Source organism: Phyllobates terribilis, unplaced genomic scaffold (assembly GCF_046119375.1).
Source record: "Phyllobates terribilis strain yellow unplaced genomic scaffold, ASM4611937v1 Scaffold_13__5_contigs__length_258822181, whole genome shotgun sequence".
Lineage (NCBI taxonomy): Eukaryota > Metazoa > Chordata > Amphibia > Anura > Dendrobatidae > Phyllobates > Phyllobates terribilis.
In genome coordinates this window covers 25,081,006-25,100,228 of record NW_027362773.1, presented here as the reverse complement: position 1 = coordinate 25,100,228, position 19,223 = coordinate 25,081,006, and positions in this window count along the sequence as shown.

The following is a 19,223-nucleotide window of genomic DNA, read 5'->3' as shown; positions in this document are numbered from 1 at the left end:
TAACAAAGTGATCTATTTCAGCCATAACAGCATGGATGGATATATGTGATTGAGTGATATATACTAGGACATCATCAGCAAATAGAGAGCACTTGTACTCGGTGCCTCCCACCTCAATCCACCTAATATTGGGGTTATGGCGAATTGAAGAGAGCAGGTGCTCCGTCACTAGGATGTATAAGAGAGGGGACAGAGAACATACCTGCCTTGTCCCATTGGTGATTGTGAAAGGTGATGAAAATGTTCTGACGCGCCCCCTGGGCCTTGGGACACCCAGAGCCGGACCCTTTTTGGTGGATGCTGGTGGTTGTAGTCTCCGTGGCGGCGACCCGGTTCCGTGGCTCAGGGCGGTCAAACCAGTGGCGGAACTATTTATGTGGTTTTGATGTTTAAATGTCCGACTACGCCACCCGTGGATTGCGGTCAGAGTGAACCGCCGCTCCAGGGCAGACCGCTGAGGCTGGTGTTGTGGGTGCAGCAGAGCGTAGCATAACTCCCCACGGGAGGAGTATAGCCTCAGGGCAGTGTATGCGGAGGATGGGGGTGATGGTGCAGGGCAGCAGCAGTAACGACACGGAGTCAGTGATGCAGTCCAGGGCCTTTACTCACAGTTCTTATTATCCAGACCACGTCTGCAGGTAACGGCTGCCCACGTCGTACTGTGCTCACCAGGTGAGGGGCTCAGACAACTCCCAGATAACTTTGGAGCGCTTCACAGGACCCCCTTTGTGTGTCCTTTGTCTGGCCTTTCTTACCAACCCTTCTGTCCGGCTGCATCGGGCCTCCTCTTGGTAAACTTGGCGCCAGTTTCCCTGACCCTATGTGGTGCCTTCCTAGCGGGTGTAGCGAGGGGCTGCGCCACATAAAATGTCACAGCCTCCTGTTTCTAGCTGAGGGTCGTTTCCTGCCTCCACTAGTTTCGGGGACTGGTCTCCCCCTTTGGCCTGACCCCTCCACGCAGGTGGATTCGGGCGTGCGGTGGCGACTCGCCCGTCCGCACCCCTGGGATCCCTTCGTTCCTCGTTCCTGGAGCCTTCTCCGCTCCTCTTCCTTCCTTCTCCCTCTTCCAGGCCTGGGCCTCTGTTACTAGGCCCGCCTCCGGAGCAGAGCTCATGCAGAGCCCCTGCTCCCTGCCACTTCTGCTCAGACTTCTCTGCACTGAACTAAGATGGTGCCCACCTTTTATACTCCCTTCTCAATGCACCCAGGAACTGCTTCCTCCCTGCTCCTGCACTACAGGGTTCCCCTTCCTCAGTGTTCCCTCCCCCCACTCCAGCCAGGGACAGGGACTGTCGTGCCCATCTCAGGGGCATATTGGTCGCCCTGCCCCACGGCAATGTGGTGTAATGCATGCAGGTGTCGGGTCCTGATCCACACTACATCCTTACCTGAGAGTGAGATATCACACCTCTGGGTGAGGTGCAATACCTCTGTAGCAACCGAGCCCTCAGGGTGCTACAGTTCCATTTATCTTCAGCCTAGGTGACGTATTGCGATACAGGGCCGTGATTTTGGCTATAAAAGGGTCCCCTAGACCCCTACCCCAAGCTTTTTAAGAGAATCATATATGGCGTGCCAGGAGACTCTATGGAATGCTTTCTCAGCATCCAACGAGAGTATCTAATTACAAATTTTTAACTGCATCTAGCCCAGGAAATACTTTGTGCCTAGTAGCAGTGTCTGCTAGTCAGCGTATTATCCCGGCTGTTAAGCAAGCTACACCACCTGTAGTTTGGACACTTAATTTTTTCAAAGGAAATGCTTCGGGACCACGTGATACTCAGTGAAGAGCATCAGGAGGCACCCCAAGGCATAGGGGCTGGGACTGGCAGTAGGATGCCTTGCGGTGGACAGCCGAGCTCGATCCTTATAAAAGCTTTTTAACTGCAGCAGCTTTAGTGGACGCTACTGGAGCTGGAATTACGCGGCTGCTGGCATGAGACTTGCCCTCCAATAGATCCTTGTAAATGGATTTAAAATGTATTCATTCAAATTAGATAGACAATTTAAATTAAAAAGCTTAGAGCTGCCTCCACCACAGGGGGGCTCGCTCGACCCACCAGCGGACAGGCACCAGTATTGGGAGAGGGGGGCTGGCCGTCAGGGTTCACCGCGGCTCTGGCACAAACCCGGCGATGCGGAGGTGGCACGGGCAGGAGCGGACTGAATGTGTCGGCTTCTCACTTTTTGGATTTTAGAAGGGCATGACATGCCTATATCTGTGTCTCCCCCTCCTTTTACTCCTCCACCTCTTTTCTTTTCACATGACTATATGTACTTGTCACTTTTCCATGTGTTAGTTGTGTCTTCTGAGCAGTTTGTCAGCTTTTGGACACCTTTGAAGGTGTTTTCTATGTGTTTCTATGTGTTTTTGTTTGCCTGCCATTGGTTTTAACGGTGTTCGAAGGTGTTCGACGAACAGTTCGACGAACAGTTCGGCGAACACACGGGTGTTCGACGAACCGAACCGAACTCGAACACTACGGGGGTGGCTCAACACTATTCACCGCCTCCGCTTGTTTATTCCTGTGCGGCACTGCACCCACCATACCTCCACACAGTTCGCCAAACACTGCCCTGATGCCTACTCTGCCTGTGGGGAGTAGTACCAATCAAGCTGCCAGAACACCAGCCTCAGAGGACTGTTGCAGCGCTGGTGGCCTTCACCAGAAACCACAGATGGCGTTGTCGAACAACCACTCATCCAAAAAGCCCATTTTTCATGTGACAGCCCTGGGCACGGAACGGGTCAAGGCCACCACTGCATCCCCGCAACATTTGCAAGGCCCGGCTCCGAGTAACCCCACCGCTCAGGGAGGGCGAGTCAGCCGCAAAGGCTCAGGTCCGGCAGGCGGAGTCTACCCACTCCAGCCCCTGCGAGGAAGGACTTGTGGTAAAGTTTGACCTGAGGGCTGGGTGGGGCTTTATCAGAGATCCTAACTTTTCAAGGGACATTTTCATAAACCGGCGGGATGTGGAGCCCGAGCTGGAATAGGGCCATCCCGACCGGAACCTATACCCCGGTGACAGGGTCACCTATACACGTCACCATGGGGAGCGCGGGTGGTACGCCCTGCAAGTCTACCACGTCATCGAGGACACACCCCAGCAGGACATACCGTATGACCCGGCTGGGTCAGGTAAGAACCAGCAGTACCCCAGGCGGGGACCCCACTACTAGGCCAGTAGTTTTGACTATCTGTAAATAGTCACCCGTAAGGGTACCACCAGTTGTTTTATGTGTGCCTAATTACCCGTCAGGGTATACAGACTCCAGGCTGGGGACTGTGAACAGCCAAAGACTGATATAGTAAATAGTTCTGCACTTCTTAAAGTGCACCCTATTGGTTTTATATTGGCAACCATGACCTCAGAAGAAAAACCCGTTTGGCGTGGCGGAAGACGTGGTCCAACCCCAGGATCACCTATGCCCTGCAGCTACGCCCAGGGCTTATGTTGAGGGTTTGCGGACGGGTCCCTCACGCTGCTACTGTTATACCCTGTTACAGAAATGTTATTAAAAAGTGCTCTTATAATGTTTGATAAATATAACCTGTAAAGTTAAAGTAATGTGCCTCCCATAAAGGGAAGAAAGTTTTATAATCTTATATGCGAATGCATTCTTAAAAAAATTGCGTGTCAATAATATCCCTGTTTTGCTTTGTTCTAGCCCACAGACGTGCTGTGTTTTACCAGGGGGGAGTGTGGCGCCCCTGAGGGTTCAGTCACCACAGAGGTACTGCATCTCACCCAGAGGTGTGGTATCTCCTTCTCTCAGGTAAGGAGGGAGTGCTGCCCGGAACCCCAACACCTGCATCCAACACTACACTGCTCCAGGCCGGCTGGAGGAGCAACATGCATGAGCGCAGCTGCTGAGCCCTGACCCTGGCTGGAGTGGGGGGAACCCAGAGGTAGGGGGAACCAGTAGTGGGTGTGGGTGGAGGAAGCAGTTTGAGGGAGCACTATAGAGTGAGGTCATCTTAGGGTGGCAGCTCAGTCAGTGGAGAACAGTCAGGGAGCAGAGTCTCTTTAGGAGCTATGCTCCACAAGTAGGGCCTAGTCCTAGAGGCCCAGGTGGGGAGCAGAGGAGTAGGCTCCGTTCTAAGAAGGGATCCTAGGGGGTACGGCGAGTGCAAGACGGCACCCGTACGCCCCGCATCTCTCAGAAGACAGAGGGATCATAGGCCACAAGAAGTGGACCAGCCCCTGGTCCAGCCGTGCTACTCTACGTCTCGGCTTGGAAAACCAGAGGCTTCTGGCTTATATAGTCAGTTGCTGAAGCCTCATTCTAATCCCCGTGAGGATCAAGCAGGTCCGGGAACTCCGATGTGACAGGAGGGGCTTCAGAGCACCCGAGCGGGATTGAGAGTGGGAAGCGCAGGGCAGGAGGGGGAAAGACCCAGCGTGAAGATGGTCTAGCTAGGAACACAAGAAAGTGGGGTTCTGCCAGGTACTCCTGAGGATGTGCTGAACCCTCGCCTGGTGAACGCAGCATGACGTGGGAGGCCAGCAACTGTACAGTGCACCAGTGGAACTGTCATAAGAACTGTGAGTAAAAACTCGGATGACTGCACCGCACTGCCTCCGTCCCTTCTTTCATCTGCGCCATCTCTCCCTCCCAGCACTACAACGGCCAGCGCAACCTACACTTCCTACCCTGCCCTGAAGCCACACCATCCCTGTTGCCGTAACACCAGCTCCAGAGGACTGCTCCGCAGCGGTGGCACCCTTTAGCCGCAATCCACAGGTGGCGTCATGAACACTTTCCCAAATCCCCTATAAACCATTCCCCCTTTTACTGACCGCCCTGGGTCACGGACCGGGCCAGCTACCGTGATATCCCCCAGCAACCAGAGGCCCGGCTGCCGAGTACCCCACGGCCCAGGGGGCACATCAGAGGCATTCCTGATGGTCTTTGAGAGGGTGGCGGAGCGGGAGAGATTGCTTCCGGAGCAGTGGGCGGAGGTGCTGGCACCATATTTAACGGGCAAGCCGCAGAAAGCCTATTATGACTTTGACCTGCAGGACGCAAAGGAATATGCCAAATTAAAAACAGAAATTTGGCACACTTGGAAGTGACTCTGACTGTCAGGGCACAACTGGTGGACCGCTGGACCTACTGCAGTGACAAATCTCCCCGGTCCCAGATGTTCGACCTCCTGCACCTGGTTCAAAAGTGGTTGCAACCTGAATCCTCCTCCACAGCACAGCTTGTAGAAAGGGTCATCATGGACTGGTTCATCCACTCCCTTCCAAGGTTGGTGCAAGCCTGGATTTCCCAGGGAGATCCCCATAATGCAGATGATCTGGTGGGGTTGGTGGAAAGATACCAGGCGGTGAAAAGTTCCTTGGGAAAGCCCGGGATCATAGCATCTCCATACTGGGATCCCCAAAAGGGGGTGGACACCCAAAAGAGGGGAACTAGAGCCACATCTCGGGGTGCCCTAAAGCCCAGGAGGGGACTGAGTTGCTGCCAAATGTCCCGCCCCTTAACATACAGTCATGGCCAAAAGTATTGAGAATGACACCAAAATTATATTTTCACATGATCTGCTGGCCTCTGGTTTTTATTAGTGTTTGTCTGATGTTTATATCACATACAGAAATATAATTGCAATCATATTATGAGTACCAATAGGTTATATTGACAGTTAGAATGAGTTAATGCAGCAAGTCAATATTTGCAGTGTTGCCCTTTCTTCTTCAAGACCTCTGTAATTCTCCCTGGCATGCTCTCAATCAACTTTTGGACCAAATCCTGACTGACAGCAGTCCATTCTTGCATAATCAATGCTTGCATTTTGCCAGAATTTGTTGTTTTTTGTTTGTCCACCTGTCTCTTGATGATTGACCACAAGTTCTCAATGGGATTAAGATCTGGGGAGTTTCCAGGCCATGGACCCAAAATCTCTATGTTTTGTTCCATGAGCCATTTAGTTATCACCTTTGCTTTATGGCAAGGTGCTCCATCATGCTGGAAAAGGCATTGTTGGGTGCCAAACTGCTCTTGGACGGTTGGGAGAAGTTGCTCTTGGAGGACATTCTGGTACCATTCTTTATTGATGGCTGTGTTTTTAGGCAAGACTGTGAGTGAGCCGATTCCCTTGGCTGAGAAGCAACCCCACACATGAATGGTTTCAGGATGCTTTACAGTTGGCATGAGACAAGACTGGTGGTAGCGCTCACCTCTTCTTCTCCCAATAAGCTGTTTTCCAGATGTCCCAAACAATCGAAAAGGGGATTCATCAGAGAAAATGACTTTGCCCCAGTCCTCAGCAGTCCACTCCCTGCACCTTTTGCAGAATATCAGTCGGTCCCTGATGTTTTTTCTGGAGAGAAGTGGCTTCTTTGCTGCCCTCCTTGAAACCAGCCCTTGCTCAAAGAGTCTCCGCCTCACAGTGCGTGCACAAGCACTCACACCAGCCTGCTGCCATTCCTGAGCAAGCTCGGCACTGCTGGTAGTCCGATCCCGCAGCTGAAACAGTTTTAAGATACGGTCCTGGCGCTTGCTGGTCTTTCTTGGGCGCCCTGGAGCCTTTTTGACAACAATGGAAGCTCTCTCCTTGAAGTTCTTGATGATGCGATGGATTGTTGACTGAGGTGGAATCTTTGTAGCTGCGATACTCTTCCCTGTTAGGCCATTTTTGTGCAGTGCAATGATGGCTGCACGTGTTTCTTTAGAGATAACCATGGTTAACTGAAGAGAACCAATGATACCAAGAATCAGCCTCCTTTTAAAGTGTCCAGTGATGTCATTCTTACTTAATCATGACTGATTGATCGCCAGCCCTGTCCTCATCAACACCCACACCTGTGTTAATGGATCAATCACTAAAACAATGTTAGCTGCTCCTTTTAAGGCAGGACTTGTCACGCTGTCTCAGTATACTGGAGGTAGGGGGCCTAAGCTGACCCTAAGCTGGGGCCCTGACTAATCCCTCAACCTGGAGGTACTGTTAAAGGTACAGAGGTCCAGGCCGCCAGCGTAACCCCTACCTCCTGAGGATCCCTGCACCAAAGTAATCTAGTCCTGAGAAGGACCCCGATCACTACAAAAGGGAACAAGAAATAATATGCCCACACACAGTACTTAGACGAACGAGACAGTACAAGGGAAAAACCAAAACCACCTTGCATACAACAACTACACAACTACAACAGAGGGAACACCAACGGGAAAGGAGATAAATGATAAAGCGAGGAAGGGAAGAAACACTCCAAAAACACTTATCTCAGAAACTCCAAACACCACGATCCGCTCTGTAAGTCTGAATGAAATGCTTTCACCGACACTTCCCAAACAGACCAGCAGGCATTTGAAGGAGTCTCACTACAGAAGTATTAATTGCAGCTGGGCGAGGCTGGACCTCGTCTAGCACAGAGAGAGAGAGAATTAACTCCCTCACTGCCGAAAAACACAAAGCACCAACAAGTCAGCTGCGAGAAGTCAGGCTGTGTACTCGTGACGATCTTCGTGGCGACACACCCGTGACAGGACTGCAATGATGTTGAAATGTGTTTTGGGGGTTAAAGTTCATTTTCTGGGCAAATATTGACTTTGCAAGTACAGTAATTGCTGTTAAGCTGATCACTCTTTGACATTCAGGAGTATATGCAAATTGCCATTACAAAAAATGAAGCAGTAAACTTTGGAAAAATTACTATTTGTCTCATTCTCAATACTTTTGGCCATGACTGTAGTATGTTGTCGATGTCACAACCCAGGTCACATAGCCGCCCGTTGCCGCATGACAACTGAGCCAATGGACTTTAGCGCAGGATGGCGTTGCTCATATTTTGCATATCCTGCCTGGAGTGCTGTCCCTCAACCAGGCGAGAGACCGCAGGCATGCCTTGTGTCGGTGAATGGTATGCAAGTGACTACTTTGTTAGATTCGGGGAGGTTGGTAACCCTTGTAAGGGCCACAGTTCCTCATCAGCTGGTTCCGGGGAAAAAGGTCGGCTTCCCTTATATCCATGGGGACGCTAAGGACTACCCTGTGGCCCGAGTGCTCATAGAAACAAACTGTGGCACCGAGTCCCATAAGGTCGGCATAGTCAAGGACCTGCTGCACCCTGTGATAATAGGGCGGGACTTTACCTTGTTTTAGGACTTGTGGGAGAAAGGGAGGAAGCCAGGTTGTCCAGACAACAACCAGGTTGCTCCTGAAGAACGCTCTTCGCAGGCCACCGCCAACGGGTTTCCTTTTTGTGTGCTTGTTAGGAATGAGGATGAGGCAGCATCCTTGGAGGCCAATATTTCTGAGCTGGAGGTGTCCGGGGGAAACTTTGGAACCGCCAACTCAGGGACTTAACTCTAAAAGTGGCATTTGATAATGTCACTGTTCTGAATGGTGTTGCTCAAGAACCGGGGGCTGACATCCGATATCCCTACTTTGCTGTGAATGAAGAGTTGCTATATTGGGTCACCAAGCTCAGAGGAGAGGTAATCGAGCAGTTACTAGTGCCAGGGCCGTACAGACGCAGGGTGTTAGATATGGCCCATAAACATGCCTTAGGTGGGCATCTGAGGGTAGAAAAAAAACAGGAAAGGATCCTCCAGAGGTTCTACTGGCCCGGTTGTCACTGAGAAATCATGAATTATTGTAGTCTCTTTCCCACTTGTCAGCTATCCTCCCCTGTGGCTCACTTCCATAGCCCCTTAGTGCCACTACCCATCATTAAGGTCCCATTCGATCGCAACACCATGGATCTAGTGGGGCCCAAGGTCAAGTCCGCCAGAGAACATCAAAGTAGGTGAAGCGCATGCTGAGTCTAGGGGTCATTGAAGAGCCCAAGAATGGCTGGTCCAGTCCCATAGTCTTGGTGCCGAAACCAGATGGAGAATGGCGGTTCTGCAATGACTATAGGAAACTAAATGAGGTCTCTAAGTTTGATGCGCACCCAATGCCAAGGGTAGATGAACTTATTGAAAGGCTAGGGCCGGCCAGGTACGTTACCACCCTTGACCTTACAAAATGGTATTGGCAAATTACCATGTCCCAAGAGGCCAAAGAGAAGACTGCTTTTGCAATGCCGGATGGGTGTTTCCAGTACACCAGGATGCCGTTTGGGTTGCAAGGAGCTTCGGCTACCTTTCAGAGAGCCATGGACCGGATCCTAGCTCCCCACAAGAAGTATGCAGTGGCTTACCTGGATGATATTGTGATCTACAGCCAGGATTGTGGAAGCCAACTGAGCAAAGTCCATGTGATATTCAATGCTCTATGGAAGGCGGGGTTTTCCATCGACCTGAAGAAATGTGCCATGGGCATGGAGGAAGCCAGATATTTGGGCTATGTTGCAGGCAGAGGCGTGATAAAGCCCCAAATAAATAATATTGAAGCGATCCAGGGTTGGCCGCAACATCTCTCAAAAAAACTGGTCAGAGCCCTCCTGGGCATCGTGGGCTACTATCGCAGGTTCATCTCTAACTTTGCCATGATAGCCACCCCTTTGACAGACCTCCTGAAAGGGACAAAGTCGGTTATGGCTAAGTGGTCTCCAGAAGCTGAGATGGCTTTAAAGGAGCTAAAGCAGGTGCTGTGTAAACAGCCAGTCCTGGTTACACCGAATTTCTCAAAAGAGTTTGTGGTCCAGACGGACGCTACAGGTGTCAGACTGGCGGTTGTCCTATCACAAGAGGTGAACGGGCAGGAGCACCCCATAATGTATCTAAGCCGGAAGCTGACATCTTGTGAGAAGAATTACTACATAATGGAGAAGGAATGTTTGTCCATCAAGTGGGTGTTCAGGCTGGTATCAGATCATGCCCCACTAAGGTGGATGAGAGAGAAGAAGGGGAACAATGCCCGAGTGACCAGGTGATTCCTAGCCCTCCAGGACTTTAGCTTCCATGTAGAGGATAGGCCTGGGAAACTGCATGGCAATGCTGATCCTTTGTCGAGGGTCCACTGTATGTTAGCAGAAGGTGCCAAGCCCCCCCGGTTTTGGGCAGAGGTGGGGTATGTAATATGGCTGCCGGACATGTCCTTGAGGGGAGATATGTATCGCTGAGGTTGGCAGCTTTAGTGATGTAAAACTGGGAAAGCAGGGACGGTTTTTACGAGCAGTCATAAGAGATGAGTGGGAGTGGCTGCTCACATATCCTTACCCCGGGGCGTGACTGGTTGTAAAAAAAATGGAGGCCAAGTGTCTCATTTTATGTCTGTGTCTGGAAACGTGTGGTTCTCCAGTGTGATGGTCTGTGCTAAGGCCGTGAAAACTGGACAATGACCTCTAGCGAGCGAACCCGCACCATTGCATGGACATTTTGCTTTTGTTTTCCCTTTGTGCCGGAATAGGCTGTCTTTTGTTTGCCTATGCTAATCAGTTTATGAAGTCAGAATATACCTGCCTGAACATTTTACGTTTCCTGTTCCCACCTGAACTGTGGCTGAGTGAGTACCAAACCCCCTACACGTGCATCTCTTATTGAATCTGGTGCATCTTACTCCAGCGGATGTTGGGTAAAGATTGGCTTATAAAACACCAGCCTACATGTATTACCCCCTTAGTGCAGTTTTTTGCAATATTTTTATTGTGATGTTAGTGTGAATATCGCTAACTGACATGTCTATGGTTAGTTTGTGTGTAGAATTGTGATATTAGTGTGTATGGCTTCACTAAAGATGCAGCAGCTACATAAGGATTGTCTTTATTAAATTTCTCATTGTAATATTAATATAATTTATGTAAAAGAAAATGCAGTATATGTATAGTAAAGATTATCTTTTATTAAAAAAAATACAAGATACTGTAATTCTCATGTAACTGTGGACTGGATACAGGGCACATGATGCTTCGGCTCTGTAGAATTAGATAAATAAAAAAAAAAACACAAAGAAAAAATAACATGAAGAAACATGAGATGGGGAATGTCCTTAATGTTCAAAAGTCATCTGGTTTCTTGATCACTTCATTATATATTATAAACCATTTTATTTTTTTGAGAAAGAACCAATGCCTGATCCTTCTTCTGGAGTGATGACAATGCCAGATCCTTCATCCTGACCGATTATTTTGTGACAGATCCTTCTTCTGAAGGGATTACAATGCCAGATCCTTCATCTTGGCCGATTATTGTGCCAGATCCTTCTTCTGGAATGACTACAATGCCAGATCCTTCATCTTGACCTATTATTGCGCTGGATCCTTCTTCTGGAATTATGACAATGCCAGATCCTTCATCTTGACCGATAATTGTGCCAGATCCTTCTTCTGGAGTAATGATGATGCTAGATCCTTCATCTTGACCGATTACTGTGCCAGATCCTTCTTCTGGAGTGATGACAATGCCAGATCCTTCATCTTGACCGATTTTTGCTCTGGATCCTTCTTCTGGAACGATGACAATGCCAGATCCTTCATCTTGACCGATTATTGTGACAAATTCCTGGCCAGATCCTAATCCAGATCCTTCAAAAACTAAAAAGAACAGTAGCAAAGTTAGCAATAATCAATTTTATAATTAGTTACTAAACAACAGAAAAAAAAACTACAAAAATATCAGGGAGATTAGTATATAAGAGCACCACTGTGTATTAAGGAACACAATGTGCTGGGGCTTCTTCATGTGGGAAGAATTAGATTATAAAACAGAATCATGGGGGAAATATATTGAAATTATTAGAAAAAGTGCATGGATTTAATAGTCAGTGAATATGTCACTAATTGCAGCAAATTTATCACATAGGTGTATGTGAAGCTGACTCGCCCCCTGGGCCGTGGGGCACTCGGATCCGGGCAATAGGGAACAATGGGGGTAGTAGTGGCAACCCGGTTCCGTGGCTCAGGGTGGTCAGGCCAGTGGTAGTCCGTTATGTGCTATTGATTATGTCCGACTACGCCACCCGTGGATTTGCGGTCATTAGGTACCGCCGCTGCAAGGCAGACCGCTGGGGCTGATGAGGTGTGCAGCTGGGATGGTGTGACTCCCCACGGGAAGAGTGCGGCCCCAGGGCAGTGTAATGGATGGTGGGAGTGATGGTGGTGAGAGTCCCAGTACCGGTAGTGCTGGAGGCGCGAAGGAGCACACAGACAATAGGTTACAGTCCAGGGTCTTTACTGAAACAGGTAAACTGACCCATAAACAGTCCCAGCTAGGAGGGGACCTGGACGTCTGAGAGCAACGGGGAAATTGGCCCTGGTCAGGGTGAGGGTGTAGGCCTACCGTGCTTTCTGCGTTCCTTCTGGCTATCTCCTCGTTATAGGGTAACAGCCCACGTTTCCGAGCTTTCCGTGTATTCTCGCCTGTATGGCCTGCGACGTGGGTTCCTTTCTGCTCCCAGCCTTGTACGGCTTTACTGGTCCCTTCGGTTGTGGCAGGGCCTCCAGGCTTCTTAGGCCAAGGAATATACAGTCCCTTGTGAACTGGTTATCTGCTGGAGAATGTGGAATCCTCCCAGCCTCAGACACCAAAGTCTGGTAAAGTAAGTCTTTTATCTGCCAAGACAGGCTTGCTTCGCCTCTTGTCTCTGGCTTGTGGCTCTCCTCCTGCCACACTTCCTCTTAGGTGCAGTGCAACTGTCTGTCCCTGCTCTGCTCTGGGACAAGTCTCAGTGCTGAGACAGGCCATCAAGTTCTCTCTAACCCTGCCCCCAGTACCAGCTTTTATAGGGGCAGCCAGCTCCCCCTACTGGCCTGAGACAGGAGGCATTGCATGCTAATGTTCCCCTGACTAGAGAACCTCCCCCTTGCTCTCAGACACAGCTTTAATTACACTTGTGGCATCCAGGCCAGGGTGACACAGTACCATGGTAGACATGAAAGAAGCCAGTCATTCTGTTCCTTATGCCACCTCATAGCTAGAATACATTCACCAATACATTTAGGCTTGGCTTTGTTTGTTTTACCTATTTTTAGACAGTATGTGCATCAGAACACTTATATCAGGATACAATTCTCTGACACTTGGCTTAGTAAAGAGAACAATATGAAATATCATACATGATAGTTTGGGGACCTGTCATAGATTTTGCCCAGATTTTGTATATATATATATATATATATATATATATATATATATATATATATATATATATATATATATATAGTGCAGACCAAAAGTTTAAAGATTTTTCTGTATTTTCATGACTTTGAAAATGGTGCATTCACACTTAAGGTATCGAAACTATGAATTAACACATGTGGAATTATATATTTAACAAAAAAGTGTGAAACAACTGAAAATATGTCTTATATTCTAGGTTCTTCAAAGTAGTTACCTTTTGCTTTGTTGACTGCTTTGCACTCTCTTGGCATTCTCTTGATGAGCTTCAAGAGGTAGTCACCGGAAATGGTCTTCCAACAATCTTGAAGGAGTTCCCACAGATGCTTAGCACTTGTTGGCCCTTTTGCCTTGACTCTGCGGTCCAGCTCACCACAAACCATCTCGATTGGGTTCAGGTCTGGTGACTGTGGAGGCCAGGTCATCTGGCGTAGCACCCCATCACTCTCCTTCTTGGTCAAATAGCCCCTACACAGCCTGGAGGTGTGTTTGGGGTCATTGTCCTGTTGAAAAATAAATGATGGTCCAACTAAATGCAAATCCGATGGAATAGCATGCTGCTGCAAGATGCTGTGGTAGCCATGCTGGTTCAGTATGCCTTCAATTTTGAATAAATCCCCAACAGTGTCACCAGCAAAGCACCCCCACACCATCACACCTCCTCCTCCATGCTTCACGGTGGGAACCAGGCATGTAGAGTCCATCCATTCACCTTTTCTGCGTCGCACAAAGACATGGTGGTTGGAACCAAAGATTTCAAATTTGGACTCATCAGACTGTAAGGGGGAAGACCGGAGTGTAAGCACTTTCAGATCAAGGGATCCGGAACTGCTGGGGCCGTGCCTCTGGTTGCAGGGTGAAGATAGACTTCGAGCACGGGAGTCAGATGACTGGGAAGCTGGGGGCGTGTCCAGAGTGAGAGCTGGGAGGTCAGGTGACCGGGGAACTGGTGGTGTGATTAGAGAGAGGAAGAGACAAGGACATTTGCGTGGGAAAGGGGAGCTGGGTCCTGTTCAGCAGAGCAGTGTGAGAAGGTCCAGGCTCCTGGGTACAGTACTTGGAACAAGATCCGAGTGCAGTGGACCGGAGGAGTCAAGCCGACTAGAAGGAGAATAGACTCAGGGACCATGGAGCCGAGCATTTAATTTGCCGTGTTATGGACTAGGGGCTCAGCGGGTAAAACCGGAGACCGCCCGCTGCTGCCAGAAGACGGAGCATTGTTTGGGCGGGGAAGCCTGAAAGAAATCAACACTGGCATCATCTGGCAACTGCCTTGTGAGGAGCAAGAGTCAGCTAAGTGAAAAAACTGTCCATTACAACCGGTTCGACTCTGCTACATCTAGTTAAACTGTGAACTGTCAGTAATAGACTTTTACCTGCTACTTCCCTTGTTTTTCCCACATATTTTCCCCTGTTACTCCCTGCGTGGAGATTGACCATGTTATCATAAACCTCCCTTGTTTATTAACCCCGTATTGGCTGCTCTGTGTTTCTGTGTCACTGCATTTAAAGTACCCATGTTACATTTGGCATAGTCGGCAGGATGCAGTCTTTAGACACAAACACTGCAGAGCAGCCCATCCTGGGAGCTCCTAAATCAAGATTGCCGCTGGGGGCCATGCTCAGCAATCTCCCAAAGTTCACCGGGGACAATATGATGCTGTGGGACTGGATTGAGAGAGTTAGGAGTATGTTATGTATGCACCCGATGACCCCAGCTATGCAAGCCGAAATAGCCTAACTGGCCCTGGTCGGCGAGGTCCGACAATCCGTGATGTACCGCCCTCTCCATGACTGGGATACTGTAGAAAAAGTGGTGGGGATACAGGAGGAGATGCATGGGGATCCCACCAATGTAGGAGAGCTGAGGCCGCCGAGGGCGGCCCCTGACGCAACAGCCGTTAAACTAGCGAGCTCCGTGTTTGAGGGACACAGCCCAGAGCCTGAGGAATGGTAAAGAAAAAGAGGAAATCCCAAGGACCTGATTTCCACCAGCCCGACTATCTGGGCCGAAATAAGCGGTCGGGCTGTTCACTGCCTGATTGACACAGGATCCCAGGTGACTACGATGACAGAAGCCTACTTTCAACAGCGATTTCCAGTGACGCGCCCCCAGGGCCGTGGGGTACTCAGCAGCAGGGCCTCTGGTTGCCGGGGGATATCACGGAGGCTGGCCCAGTCCATTACCCAGGGCGGTCAATGCAAAAAGGGGGTACTTTTATATCGGGTGTTTGGGATTTTTCGTGACGCTACCTGTGGACTGCGGCTAGAGGGGGCCGCCGCTGCGGGGTCGGCTGACTCTGCCTGACGGACCTGTGCCTTCGAGGCCTTGTTCCGGGCCTCCAGGTGTTCACAGCGCGCCTGCCGCGAGCACCGCTCCTTCTCCAGCTGCCGGAGCTCCCGTCTGCAGAAATCCTTCCTTTGCAGGGCTTCAGCCTGGGTCTCCTGCGGAAACCCCATCAGGTCCCCCCTGGTTGTCCCAGCAAAATTCTACTCCCCTGGTATAGGCAACCAGGGGCGCTGGTGTTGAGAGTAGCAGGTACGGCTGCTGGTCCTCAATCTGGGCGGACCAGTCGAAGGCCGGTACGCCGCACACCCACTCGGGTGCCGGAGGTGGAGGCGCCGGAAGGGCATCCAGTAGCAGGCCTGTGGCTTCAGCGCCCGGGAGTGGAGGCTCCGGGAGAGCACTAGATGGCAGATCCTCAGGGTCAGCGCCCAGGGGTGGAGGCTCCGGGCTGAGTAGCTGCTCTAGCGACGGCATGGCGGCATACGGGGAGTGCTGGGAAAAGAGGCCCAGGAGCAGGTCGGCGCTGGCAGCGCCCGGGATAGGGGATTCTTTCCTACCTGCTCCTGTACTCCATATGGCCTCCTGGTTCTCCGCAAGCTCCGCCGGGGCTGGGGTGCCGCTACTGGCATCTGGTGTCGCATTCCGCAGTGCTGCCAATTTTTCCAGCAGCTCGCTCCTCTACTTTGCAATCGCTACTTGCTGGTCTTGCTCCACTTGTTGCCCAGCTCTAGGACTTCGCTCTGGAGGAACTCCACGTCCTCCGGGGACAATTTCTCAGCTTCTCCCTCCAGGGTGAGGGGGGTCACTTGACGCTGCAGCAGGCCAGAGGCGGAGGCTGGTCCTTTGCTTCCTTCCATTCTGGCTGCTGGGTGCGGTCTGTCTAGACTGGTTAAGACCACACCCTGTCTCCATTCCGTTTCTCCTCCTCCTCTCTGCTTTCGGGGGCGATCCCTTGGCAACCTGCTGTCGGCCACTCCCTGTAATGGCCTCCCTGCCTTGACGGACACATCTATGCAGACAGTCACTGTTGCAAGAGGCAGGGTTGGCTTTTGGCGCCATTCCGGGACCCGGCCCACGATGGGAGGTTCCATACTGTTGTACTTTAGCACGCACATAATGTCGCCCATTCTTCTGGGCCGGGCGCCACATTCAGTAACATAACACAGTCCCTTAGGCCAACTTCACCTGCCGATAACGGGCTGGTCACGCATCCTGTTCGTGACGCCAAACTCTGACGCGCCCCCAGGGCCGTGGGGTACTCGGCAGCCGGGCCTCTGGTTGCCGGGGGATATCATGGTGGCTGGCCCGGTCCATGACCCAGGGCGGTCAGTGCAAAAAGGGGGTACTTTTATATAGGGTTTTTGGGATTTTTTGTGACGCCACCTGTGGACTGCGGCTAGAGGGAGCTGCTGCTGTGGAGCAGTCCTCTGGAGCTGGTGTTGCGGCAGCTCCACAGGTAGAGCTAACTCCAGGGAAGTGTAGAATGTGTAAGGTGTGCTGGGTGTTGTAGTGCAGGGGGAAAGATGGCGCAGATGAAATAATTGGACAGAGGTGGTGCAGTGCAGTCACCCGTGTCTTTACTCACAGTTCTTTAGTTTCACAGGGTGCACTGTCAGCTTACAGCCTCCCACGTTGCGCTGCGTTCACCAGGTAGGGGTTCAGCTCTTCCTCAGGGAATTTAGGAATGCCTGACAGACCCCCACTTTTTCCCTCCTGCCCTGCGCTGCCCACTCTCAATCCTGCTCGGGTGCTCTGTAGTCCTTCCTGTACGTTGGATCCCGGACCTGCTTGACCTTCCTGGGGATTAGAATGCGGCTTACGATCCCCCTGTCTTCTGACAGGTGTGGGGCATACGGGTGTCTTCCTGCACTCGCCGTACCCCCTATGATCCCTTCTTAGAATGGAGCCTACACCCTGCTCCCCTCCTGGGCCTCTGTCACTAGGCCCCTGGTTGTGGAGCAGAGCTCCTACTGAGACTCTGCTCCCGGACTGTCCTTCTGAACTGTCCCGAGCTGTTCTTCTGAACTGCTCTCCACTGACTGATCTGCCACCCTAAGATGGCTTCCCTATTTTATACTCCTACCAAAGTGCTCCCTCTAACTACTTCCTCCACCCACACCCACTACTGGTTCCCCCTACCTTTGGTTCCCCCCACTTCAGCCAGGGTGAGGGCTCAGCAGCTGCTCTCTGCATGTTGCCCCTCCAGCCGGCCTGGAGCAGTGTAGTGTTGGATGCAGGTGTTTTGGGTCCTGGGCAGCACTCCCTCCTTACTTGAGAGAAGAGAGACACCACACCTCTGGGTGAGGTGCAGTACCTCTGTGGCGACTGAACCCTCAGGGGCGCCACACTCCCCCCTGGTAAAACACAGCATGTCTGCGGACTGGAACAGAGTAAAACAGGGTATACATGACATGCAAATTTTTGAATGCATTCGCATATAAGATCATAAAACACAACATTTCTTGCCTTTATGGGAGGCACATCACTTTAACATTGCAAGCTATATATTTATCAAAACTCTATAAAACACTTTTCATACGTTCTTGTAACAGGTTACAGTTCGTGCTGTAACAGGATGTCCATTTTACTTCACAAACTTGTGCAACAAGTAGCAGCATGAGGTATCCGTCTGCACACCCTCAACATAGGCCCTGGGCGTGGCTGCAGGGCATAGATGATCCTGGTGCAGGACCACGTCTTCCGCCACGGCCAAACGGGTTTTTGTTCTGTGATCATGATTATTAATATAAAACCAATAGGGTGCACCTTAAGAGGTGCTGAATAGTGTTGAGCGAGAACTAAAATGCTCGGGTGCTCGAAGCTCGGGCTGAGCTCGCCGTGATACTCGGGTGCTTGACCCGAGCAACGAGCCCAATGTTAGTCTATGGGAGACCCGAGCATTTTTGCGGCGGCACCCCCGGCAGTCTTTTAAAAGACTAACAAGTGCCCAAAACGATAGTGACAGTATGGGGAACGCCCCAGGAAGCATTTCTGACCCCCAGGTCACTGCTGTCAACAACGTGGTCAGAGGTATTAAGCCACTTTTAAGGGCTCACAATAAAACGTTCAAAAACGAAACTGAAACTGATTTCCTGTGAAATATGTTAAGGAAGTTCGTTTCCAGGGTAAAGACTTGTGTATAAGGTAAAATAAATAACCCCAAAAGAAAAATACTCCTCCACACCTTGGGCTATGTTCACAAGTAGCATTTTTTATGCGTTTTTGCACTTTTGTATTGCTTTCAACCGTGACAAATGCATTCACCGGGAAATGTCATTTTAACATTTTACAACCTTATCTGGCCATGTGCTGTGTGACACATGCATACAGTGCTGAAAAAACATGGGAACAGCATGGGGAAGACCCCTGGAAGCATCTCTGACACCCAGGTCATTGCCTAAAAGTGTGCCCATCAGAAGTCATCCTTGCCGCATCAGAAGATGCAGACTTGCAACAATCCCTGTGCAAGTTCTTGTCCCAGGGCAGTGTTCAATTGTACCTCCCCCATTCCTTGCAATGCAAGTGCAAATATGCAGCCAACCACCCACCCACCCCCAGGCTGCAATACCATACTGCTTGCTTGCACTTGAAATTGGGCCTTTTAGGCATGTGGAGGCGGAATCTGGCCACCGCGTCATGGCTGCGTTGGTGGCCTGGTATCCATACTCAGTCCCCAGCCGCCTGGCGGCCGGGTGTCCACACTCGGTCCCCAGCTGCAGGGGATGGCCGGGTGTCCATAAACAGTCCCCAGCCACCCCTATTTCTCCTATCAACTTCGCCCCACACACTTTTCTTAGCCCGGCCTGCTTTAGGGCAGCATTGGACGAGCCCACCAGAGAACCAGACTCCTCCGGTGGGCCCTGGCTTCTCTATCAGGGGAGTTGAGAGTGCCAAGGTGAGGAGCATGATGATGATGATAGAAGTTAG